Consider the following 10,898-nt stretch of genomic DNA (forward strand, 5'->3'; position numbering starts at 1 on the left):
AGACCAGACTGAGGCATGAGAAACAATCTGTCACCCACACCCACCAGTGCTTTCACGCCTGAGTCAGACCAGAGCTTTTCAGATGTTACTGTGCGCACACGTCATCTGAGATCGTGTAAAGTGTGAATTCTGATTCCGTGGGTCTGGAATAGGACCTGACTTTGCATTTCTAAGGGGTTCTTTCCCCCAATTTTTCCCATACATATTTTAATATCCTCAAATTCCTAAGAATGGTGGAAAACATGAAGGAAAGCCATGAGCAGACAGAAACCAAAGAGTAATCTCTTGCAGAGAGAACTAAAGACTTTTGACTTAAAAATTTCCCAGTCCAGGGCAGGGCACCATGGCTCATGCCTATAATCCCAGCACTTTGGGTGGCCGAAGCAGCTGGATCACCTGAGGTTAGGAGTTTGAGACCAGCCTGACCAACAAGGTGAAATCCCGTCTCTACTAAGAATACAAAAACTAGCCAGCTGTGGTGGCAGGCGCCTGTAGTCCCAGCTACTCAGGAGGCTGAGACAGGAGAATTGCTTGAACCCGGGAGGCGGAGGTTGCAGTGAGCTAAGATTGTGCCATTGCACTCCAGTCTGGGTGACAGAGCAAGACTCCATCTCAAAAAAAAAAAAAAAAAAAAAATCCCAGTCCAGGCTGGAAGATAGCTAGAGAGGACAGCTGAGATACTGACAGAGGTGCCACTTTAAGAAACAAACCAGAAATGAAAGTAAACACACCTCAAACCTTGACCTCCCCTCTGACTCCTGTTCAATCTCCCCACTGGCACCTCCTCCAGTCTTTGATAAAGAGTGGAACATCCTCACCCTCTCCCATTCCTTATCTCTGATTCACAATTTCCCATCTTGATTCTCCAGTCTTTCTTTCCTATCGTCTCCTTCTCCCCTGTGACCTCCTCACTTAGTCAGCAAGTTCTCTATGTCCAAAAAGCCATGGGAAGTTTTTCAGATCTTGGAAGTTGTCACTCGCATCCCCTTCCTTTAGTGAATCTCTCTAACCCCTCACTTCAGAAAAACCCCCAATGCTTCTGATTCTTCAGTACTTTCTCCTTATACTCCCGGGGTTCTCCTCACTTGACAGAGAATTCAGTGGATCTATCAATCAGGTGAATTTGTCCTCCCCAGCACTCACCAGACTGCTCACTATGTGCTGATCTCCTGAGCAACCAAGTGGGGAGAGAGAAACCTGGCTTCATGAGTACCCTGGCAAGTGGATTCAGGGCTGAATCGCCTCTGCTTGTAGATAATGTATGCTTATTTCAGCTGCAATTTGTATATGTGACAACCCTTCCCTTAAGCACTCCTTATAAAGTGAGAATTGTGCATCCTGTTCCCACTGAGGAGGCCTACATAGAAAGCTAAAGACTGAGACATCAGGCGGCTGCCCTGAGGAAGAACCTCACTCTGTCATTACGCAGTGAGTGGGCAGGGGTCCTGGCCTAGGTGGAAGCAGGAGCCTCTGTGAAAACCACCCCTCCTCTAGTCACAGAGAGGATAGCCTGTGGGCCTGCCCTGAGGGGACCTGTGGGGCTCTCAGCTGGGGAAATGAGGAAACAGACACTGATCCTGGCCTCAGCTCAGGACTCATTGGGCTAGCAGCTGAGTCCTCCCTGGGACCCTGCAGAGCCTCTAGCCAGGCTAAGCACAGGCCCACACCTCCCAGAAATGACACCCAGCCACAGGGCAGCAGGAAAGACCCAGCGAGGGTTTGGTTGGCCAAGGATTTCCATGAAGGGCCCCTGTTTCTCCACGGTCTGGAGGGTGGATAAGAGGCCTGCAGCATGGCTGCCTCAGCACAGCACTGGGGTATCTGGACAGTGGCATACACCCTACTCCTCCCCTTCATCCTCCTCCTTCATGGGACAGGCCAACATGGTCCTCGGCATCCTGATCCCTGGCTCACTCATGACGGAATTCTCCCCTCTTCTCCTTCCTCCACGATGTAATGAGTTTGTTTTCAGGGTCCCTCTCCCAGCCAGGGAGTCTCCGCCAAGCTCACCTGCACACTGAGCAGTAAGCATAGCACCTACACCACTGCATGGTAGCACGGCCAGGGAAGCCCCTTGGTGTGTGATGTGGCTTAAGAGTGATGGAAACCACGGCAAGAGGGACGGGATCCCTGATCACTACTCAGGCTCCAGGTCTGAGGCTGACCACTCCTTAACCATCTCTAACATCCAGTCCCAGGACAAAGCTGACTGTATCTGTGGTGTATCTCACAGCACTGCAATGCCATGTGAATGAAGCACAGTGACCCAGATGAATGGAGATGTGGGACAAAAACTGTTTTCTCCACTACGAAGTCTGCCACACAGCTCTCAGAAAATGTCTGGTGTCATAAATTCCAGGAAATGTTGGAAGATTTTTTGTTGTTCCTGTTGTTTCCTTTTCAATTTTGCAAGGAGTGACATAGATGCATTCTGATTCCTGCCAAGAGTTCCCTGGGAACCAGTTTGCTACACAGATCTTCAGTAATGCTTCAAATATTACAACAGATGTTGACACCCCTGCTGGTCATTGTCTCTGCATGGGGGATGCAAGGCCATTCACTCTCCTCTTCAGATATAAACACTGGGACTCAGCTACATGCCTCCCTCCTACCACATCGTGGTTCATCCTAATGACCACCCTTTGAAGATAACACCTTTATCTTTTTTTGACAATTTAAAAAATAATTTCTATTTTTATCTTAAGATTCAGGGGGTACATGTGCAGTTTTGTTACATGGGTACACTGTGTGATGCTGAGGTTTGGGGAACGGTTGATTCTGTTATTCATGTAGTGAGCATAGAGCGCAACAGGTAGTTTTTCAACACTCGCCCTGGGTATGTTTAACCCAGAAAGTCCAAATTTGGTTTTCACATTTTGAAACTAAACGTTTCATTCAATGTCCCCTTTTTCAACTGGTTTCTGAGTTGTTTGTGTGTAATGTTATGAATGGCATGAGATTCAGTTTTTGGTGTGGATCTCTGGATGAAGGCTATCACCCTTTCTAATCTGTGTAATGCTCTGTGCCCAGTTAATCATGGAGTCTGTATCCAAAAAGTACAAACACCGAGTGACCACTGGGACTCAACACCTTCAACCTGGTGTCAATAGAAGGCCTGTATCTGCATCACAGATGTGAATCCACAACAAATCCTTCCCATGGCTTTGACCCATTTCTCCATACCAGGCTGTCTCCCAAGAGAATCTCAACAAAGAATCATTCTGAACTCAAGTCAAAAGGATGCCCTTCAAGCATTGTTTAAGCAGAACTCCTGCCCCGGCATACCAACCAGAGAGCAACTGGCCAAAGAAATCGGCAGTCTGGAGTCTAGGATACAGGTGGGCTTGTATTTCCATTTCATTTCCTTGGAGTCAAAGAAAAAAGACAAGCTGGGCTAAGCAGTCTCCAATCATACCATGTTAAGAATGAACTGAAAGTAAGACCCCTATCTCTGCCTTTTACCAATCATGGGAACTTGTGGTCTGGTGTATTCACTGATGGGGGAAGGAAGTTAAATTGGGCCTTTCTCCTGGTAGGAGAAAATTAAATCATATTTGCATGCTCTAGAGAATATAGGTAATATGGTCACCATGATCATGATAGGTTGTCATTGATACCTGGAACCAATATTATAGAATGCTCAGATAATAGGTAATATTGAGGACAGTGAGGTCAGGGCTGCCATCAAGTCCTGTTTCTCATCCCATGGTTTTTGTTTCTTTTCTACTGTTTTGTTTTGAGACAGAGTCTCACTCTGACACACAGGCTGGAGTACAGTGATGCGATCTCAGCTCACTGCAACCTCCACCTCCCAGGTTCAAGCCATTCTCATCCCCTACCCTCTCAAGTAGCTGGGATTACAGGTATGTGCCACACCTGGCTAATTTTTGTATTTTTAGTAGAGATGGGGTTTTGCCATGTTGGCCAGGCTGGTCTTGTACTCCTGGCCTCAAGTGATCCCCCCACCTAGGCCTCTCAAAGTGCTGGGGTTACAGGAGTGAGCCACTGTGCCTGGCCTCTACTAAGTGTTTTTATGTGGGCTTTACACACTGGAGAGTTTAATGCCTGATCCCATTTTGGAATATTTTGAGTGGAATAATGGATATAAAAATAAAACCGGCTGGGCGCGGTGGCTCATGCCTGTAATCCCAGCACTTTGGGAGGTCGAGGCGGGTGGATCATGAGGTCAGGAGTTCAAGACCATCCTGGCCAAGATGGTGAGACCCCCGTCTCTACTAAGAATACAAAAATTAGCCAGGTATGGTAGCGGGCCCCTGTGGCAGAGAACTGCTTGAACCCAGGAGGCAGAGGTTGCAGTGTGCTAAGATCGCGCCACTGCACTCCAGCCTGGGTAACAGAGAGAGACTGTGTCAATAAATAAATAAATAAATAAATAAATAAATAATAAAATAAAACCATTCTGTTTCTCCAGTTAAGAAATAGCTGGAAAGATCACAATCACACCAGAAGTGTATCCAGACTGTCAACAACTAAGTAAAAGGGACTCTGTTGAAGAAAAGCCTATGGTTAGGGTTTTATATCAAATACTATAATCCTGAGTAAGCCCTGGGATACAGGGATCTGAGTTTCAGGCAGGCCAAGTGAAGACGTATTTCCTTCTCTTTATGCACCCAGTCCAGGTGTCAGAGTGCTACATCAAATCCCAGAATGAAACCATGGCCCAGGCTGGGGGCAGTGGTTCATGTTGGTAATCCCAGTGCTTTTGGAGGCCGAGGCAGGAGTTCGAGACCAGCCTGGCCAACATGGTGAAACCTCGTTACTAAAAATACAAAAATTAGCCAGGCGTGGTGGCATTTGCCTGTAATCCCAGCTACTCGGGAGGCTGAGACAGGAGAATCGCTTGAACCCAGGAGGTGGAGGTTGCAGTGAGCCCAGATCGCATCATTGCACTCCAGCCTGGGCAATAAGAGCGAAAATCGGTCTCAAAAAAAAAAAAAAAAAGTATGTCCATGGGAAGACAGAGATTGGCTGGAGCACTGGCAACCAGCCCACTGGAACTGATGATGCGGAAGGAAAGTACAAGAAACCATGTGGAATGAGGTTGGATCTGCCAGGGTGTTCACTAATGTATTTGTTGCCCCCACATTTCCAGCCATGTTTAAGACTTCTTTCCTGATCGTATCTGAAGTGACATATTGAGAGAATAGATGAAACAGTTTTACAAACTGCCTGGGACATAAGAGCAGGTCAACAGGTATTGCTTGTCTTTTAGGATAGAATCTTCATCATGAGTTATCAAGTCCCCACATGAAACACTAAGAAATGATTAAAAGCACATTCCTGGCTGAGCATGGTGGCTCATGCCTGTAATCTCAGCACTTTAGGAGGCCAAGGCGGGTGGATCACCCAAGGTCAGGAGTTCAAGACCAGCCTGGCCAACATGGTAAAACCCCGTGTCTACACAAAATACAAAAATTAGCCAGGGCATGATGGTGCATGCCTGTAATCCCAGCTACTCGGGAGGCTAAGGCAGGAGAATTGCTTTAACCCGGGAGGCGGAGGTTGCAGTGAGCTGAGACCGCACCATTGTACTCCAGCCTGGGCATTGCAGCGAGACTCTGTCTCAAAACAAACAAATAAACAAACAAAAAACTGCATTCCTCTACGCCATCCAGTAAGGAGGAGGCAGCCACAGGGTTTGATTACGACCGTCAGGTCTATTCAGAGTTAGGTTTTTGGCTCATAGGAGTCTCCTTATCTAGTACTGCATCTGGAATGAATGAACTCTGCGGTATATATGAATGATTCCAGGCTCAGCAGCAAGTATTGGTAATTAGTGAGCTCCTCTTTAAATGAATTTTCATCAGAGGTCCCTTCACATGGATTGTGTGTTATGAAAATGCCTTTGATTATAGGGAGATGACAGAGAGCCAAGGAAAGTCAGTCAGTCCTTGACCAAAGCCTTTGTGAGACCTAAAGAGTGAGAGGGAGGCAGAAAGAGCAAGTGAGCATGAGACAAAAACAAGTGTGGGGTGGGGAAGAGGTGAAGGAAGAGTGGACACACACCCGTCGGCCAGCTCTGGCTTTAGGATGCAAGCCAGTGTCTCCTAACCCAGGGACCTTTCCTTTGGAGACCACAGATGGGACAGAGAAGGAAATGATTCTTGGTGTTGAGCTCAAATAGATACTTAAAATTATGTAGACTAAATCAGATAAAACTTGAATCTTCTTTTCCCACTTAGATTTGGTTTCAAAACCAGAGAAGACACCTGAGGCTGAGTTGGCTGCAGTGTGGATGCTCCTCGGGAGGACAGCAGCTCCAAGGACATCAGAAGCCCCAGCCCTGGGCCCCAGGTGAGTCCCCAGCAGTGCCAGTGCACTTCCTCAGCACAACTCTTTGAAGTAGAAACGTCCCTTTAGGCTGTTTCCAAATTTGTTGCAGAGAATGCTGATGTCTCTTCCACAGCACGCTAGTGTTGGAGATGTGACCACCATCCCCACCTCATGGGAAGGTAGTTTGGAAGAAGGGAAGGCCATGGATCTTTCAGTCCTGGTGTGGCAGGCAGTGCAGAGTCCTCTTCTTCCAGCACTGCAGGGGTTTAAGCCGAGGTCCAGGATCAGTGCATGAACACCTCAGAGGCCTGGGAGGGATTAAGCATGGTGAGAACAATATTTGAAAATGTCTGTCTTAGGGGTGATGTGAAGATGGCCTGAAAGCCCTCTTTTCTTGTGTTTTCCTACAGAATGCTTAACCAAAGGAGGGAGACAAAAGTGATGCCATCACTAAACCACAGACAGGTGTCCTCCTTCAAGCTTTTCAGAGGAACCGATTCCCTGGAACTGCCATCAAGGAAGAGCTGGCAAAACAAACAGGCATTCCAGAATCCAGAATCTAGGTAAGTTTTCTGTCTGTGGTGCACAATTTGTCCCATAATTTTGGAAGTGGTATTGCTCGCTGAGATGGTACTAGATAAATCGGAGGTGGTATCTTCAAAGAAGTTGAGAGTTCTTTGTTATGAGGGTGCTGTCTTATGTGTCTTATTCGTCTTATGTCATATGTGTCTTATGTCTTATGTGACCTTTATCTCCATCCCAGGCTTCTAGGCACTAGACAACAGTATAGACCTTGCCCCTCCACTAACCCCCAGGTGTGATAATCTAATAGTCTAGGGTCTTCACTTTTGTGGGAAAATCTTGCCATTCTAGCAAATCAATGTGGCATCCATTCACGGGCCAGTGCAATAATTCCCTTAACTCGTTCATATTTTGCAGACTAAATGTTATGTACAGACAGAATCACCGAGATAAAGCCCAACAGATGTCACTTCTGCCTCAAAGACGAGGGAATGAAGCTGGAACCTCTTACGTCTTCTGACATCCTTGTTTCCCTTTCTCTTAGATGTGGGCTCAGAACCAGAGCTCGGCCCCCAGGCCAGAGCAGAGGCAGCCCCGTGAATTCCCCCTGGCAGCCCCAGTCACAGACCTTGCCCTACTGCTCAGCTGCAGCACAGCAACCTGTGCATTGCCCAAACAGCTCTGCGCACAGGCCTCCCTCCAACTCCCCCAGCAGCCATTGGTTATCTGTACCAGCCCTTCCTCCACTAAGCAGGTCTGTGGAGGCTGTGTGAACCAGGCACCAAGGGCCATCCTGCACCAGTCCACCTGGGTTGAGCCAGGAGATCTCTCTTCTCAGGACCCATGTGTCAACAGGACCAACTCTTGGAGGGGTACTCTCACCCACTTAGTCTCCTTTCTGGAACGTGTACCAAGGAAATTGCCAGAATGACAAGGACAGTGATGGCACTAGCCTGGGAGTTCTGCCCTTCAAGGACGCTACTCAGCCTCCGTCTGGTCATCCTGAACAAGGATCGCAACAACAAGGTCTGCAAGACACAGCCCACCTTAGGCAATGGTGGCCGTGAGCAGCCCCAGGGTGTGGTGACCAAATTGCCACCTGGGGACAGGGTGCTGCTCCACAACGTGCTCACATGTAGACACATCTGCAGCAGCCTAGGGCATGGCCAAGCAAAGGGCCATCCGTTTCCTTTGAGCTTTTTTTTTTTTTTTTTTTTTTGAGACAGAGTTTCACTCTTGTCAGGCTGGAGTGCAATGGCGCCATCTCGGCTCACTGCAACCTCCGCCTCCTGGGTTCAACTGATTCTCCTGCCTCAGCCTCCCGGAGTAGCTGGGATTACAGGCACCCACCACCACGTCCTGCTAAATTTTGTATTTTTAGTAGAGATGGGGTTTTACCACGTTGGCCAGGCTGGTCTCGAACTCCTGACCTCAGGTGATCCACCCACCTTGGCCTCCCAAAGTGCTGGGACTACAGGCATGAGCCATTGTGCCTGGCCTCACCTCATGCCTTTTAGATGAACTCCTGACAACCTCAGAGTTTCAGAAATCAGCATCACCACTTAGGATTAGGAAAGGAGAACCCTCCATGGCCTGCAGCCAGGAAGAGTTTCAGGCTCTGCTCGATGCCCTGCAGAGCTCACTAGGGCTTCGGGTTTAGGAAGGAGAAGGCGTCTTTTCTCACCATCCCATCCGGCTCCTCCTCAGGGTGAAGAAGTTGTGTGACCCACAGGAGGATAAACAAGGGGACACACCATGTCCTGGGACAAGACTAATGCAAGAGGACACTGACCACTTGGAAACCCAAAAGGAGCATCTTTTCTCTGCCTTGTGGACACCACTTTAGTCTCTGGCCTCACTTCATGGCCTACGTGATTGTTTCTAAGATCCACACTGTCCTGCAGGCACCACGGACACCAGGCAGTGGATACCTTTTCTGAATCCTAAGAAGCCAAAGCGTTTTTATAATGAACACGACCTCCTCCCTGCGATCGTCACATCCTGGGCAGTCTGGACAATGCACAAACTAGAACTGAACCAAGGTGAAAATAGGTAAAAGAGACACATCCACACTTCACTACCTTTGGTGGGTTCACAAGGTGAGCCTGAAGTCAGGCTGATGCAGAGAAAACGGGGGTGCTATATTTCGTCTTGATGTCAGTTCATCACAAAGGGTTTGCATCTTAGCTCTTACCAGAGGAGATGGGAACTAGAAGTTATCTCACTATCTATCTACCAATGATTGATAACACAAGCTTAGATGCGTAATACTGAATAGTGTTCACATGTAATCCTCCCTTTAAACATGTAGACAGAGAACATGACAAGGAAATGCAAAACAGCAACTCCATGAAATCACTGAACAAAGTAGGATGTTCATCTTCTGACACTGTTAGCATTTTGTTTATATTTACATGTACCTTGCTGCCCTTTTTGTTATAAATAAATTTTTTGGCAAGTTTAAGCCTCTTGGTTCTTTGTCTGTGTCTCCTCTCTTCCATTCAAGTGGTACCTTCTGAGAATACACCACGGATTAACAAGCTATGTCTGCTTCCACTGGTGCCTTAAAAATATCCTTAACAAAGAAATGTGATTTATCAAGATGTCTGTCTTTCCCACAATTATTTCATTCATTTGTGCTCTCTTTCCATGTGAACCTGTGGGACCAGAGTCAGGATGCCTTGCTCTAGTTCATAGCTTGAATCTGCAGATGCCAGTCTGTTATTACTACATACAGACACAGATGCATTTTGCTTTAGGGTTTCTCTAGGGTGTGCATACTCCAAACCCACTGTTTACTTCCAGATAATCGGCACAAGATAATTTTCCTCAGAATTTTTTTTTTTTTTTTTTTTTTTTTGAGACAGAGTCTCGCTCTGTCATCCAGGCTGGAGTGCAGTGGCACCATCTCAGCTCACTGCAAGCTCTGCCTCCCGGGTTCACGCCATTCTCCTGCCTCAGCCTCCCGAGTAGCTCGGGCTACAGGTGCCTGCCACCACGCCTGGCTTTTTGTATTTTTAGTAGAGACGGGGTTTCACCGTGTTAGCCAGGATGGTCTCGATCTCCTGACCTCATGATCCACCCACCTCGTCCTCCCAGAGTGCTGGGATTACAGGCGTGAGCCACCGCATCCAGCCTTTTGTTTTTCAAAGAGACGGAGTCTCGCTCTGTCACCCAGGCTGGAGTGCAGTGGCACCACCGTAGCTCACTGCAGCCTTGAATTCCCGGGCTCAAGCAATCCTTCAGATTAACTATTAACTGGGGTATTATAAATCTCTCTCCCAGCCCCACCTCACATACACATAGGCTGCATGCACACACACACACACAGTCATAATAGTCTCACAGTTTCCCCTGAAAATAATCTGACAAATGTCTTAGGCAGCATTGGGACCATGCCATTAGGTGTTGAGTTTGATTTTTTCAGTAGTGTCCCAACATATTCCTCATGTGCAGAGAGTGTAGCATGGCCAAATGCCAAATTTCCAAGAGACATTTTGTCTTTGTCCATTTGTGCGAACCGTGTACTGTAACAAACCACCTGAGACTAGGTCGTTTGTAAACAATAGAAATTTAGATATACCTAATGCTAAATGATGAGTTGATGGGTGCAGCACACCAGCATGGCACGTGTATACGTATGTAACCAACCTGCACATTGTGCACATGTACCCTAAAACTTAAAGTATAATAAATAAATAAATAAATAAATAAATAAATAAAAAAGAAATTTACCTCTCACAGCTCTGGAGGCAGGGAAGTCCGAGATGAAACTGCCAAGATGAAAGGTGAGTATCCGGCAGGGACCAGGTCTCGGCTTCCAAGGCAGCCCCTCCTTGCTGTTTCCTCTTGAGGGGAGTGACACTGGGCCCTCACATGTCAGAAAGGGGAGGGGCAAAAAGGGGCCTAGTGTGTTCTCTCCAGCTGTCTCCTAAGATCACTAATCATTCATGAGGTGGAGTTCTCATGACTTTACCACCTCCCAAAGGCCAAACCTTTGCAAGCTGTTACAGAGGATTCAGTTTCAACATGACTTACTTTGTTTTGTTTTGTTTTGAGATGGAGTCTTGCTCTCTTGCCTA

The sequence above is a fragment of the Pongo pygmaeus genome, chromosome 8 (assembly GCF_028885625.2).
Source record: "Pongo pygmaeus isolate AG05252 chromosome 8, NHGRI_mPonPyg2-v2.0_pri, whole genome shotgun sequence".
Classification (NCBI taxonomy): Eukaryota; Metazoa; Chordata; class Mammalia; order Primates; family Hominidae; genus Pongo; species Pongo pygmaeus.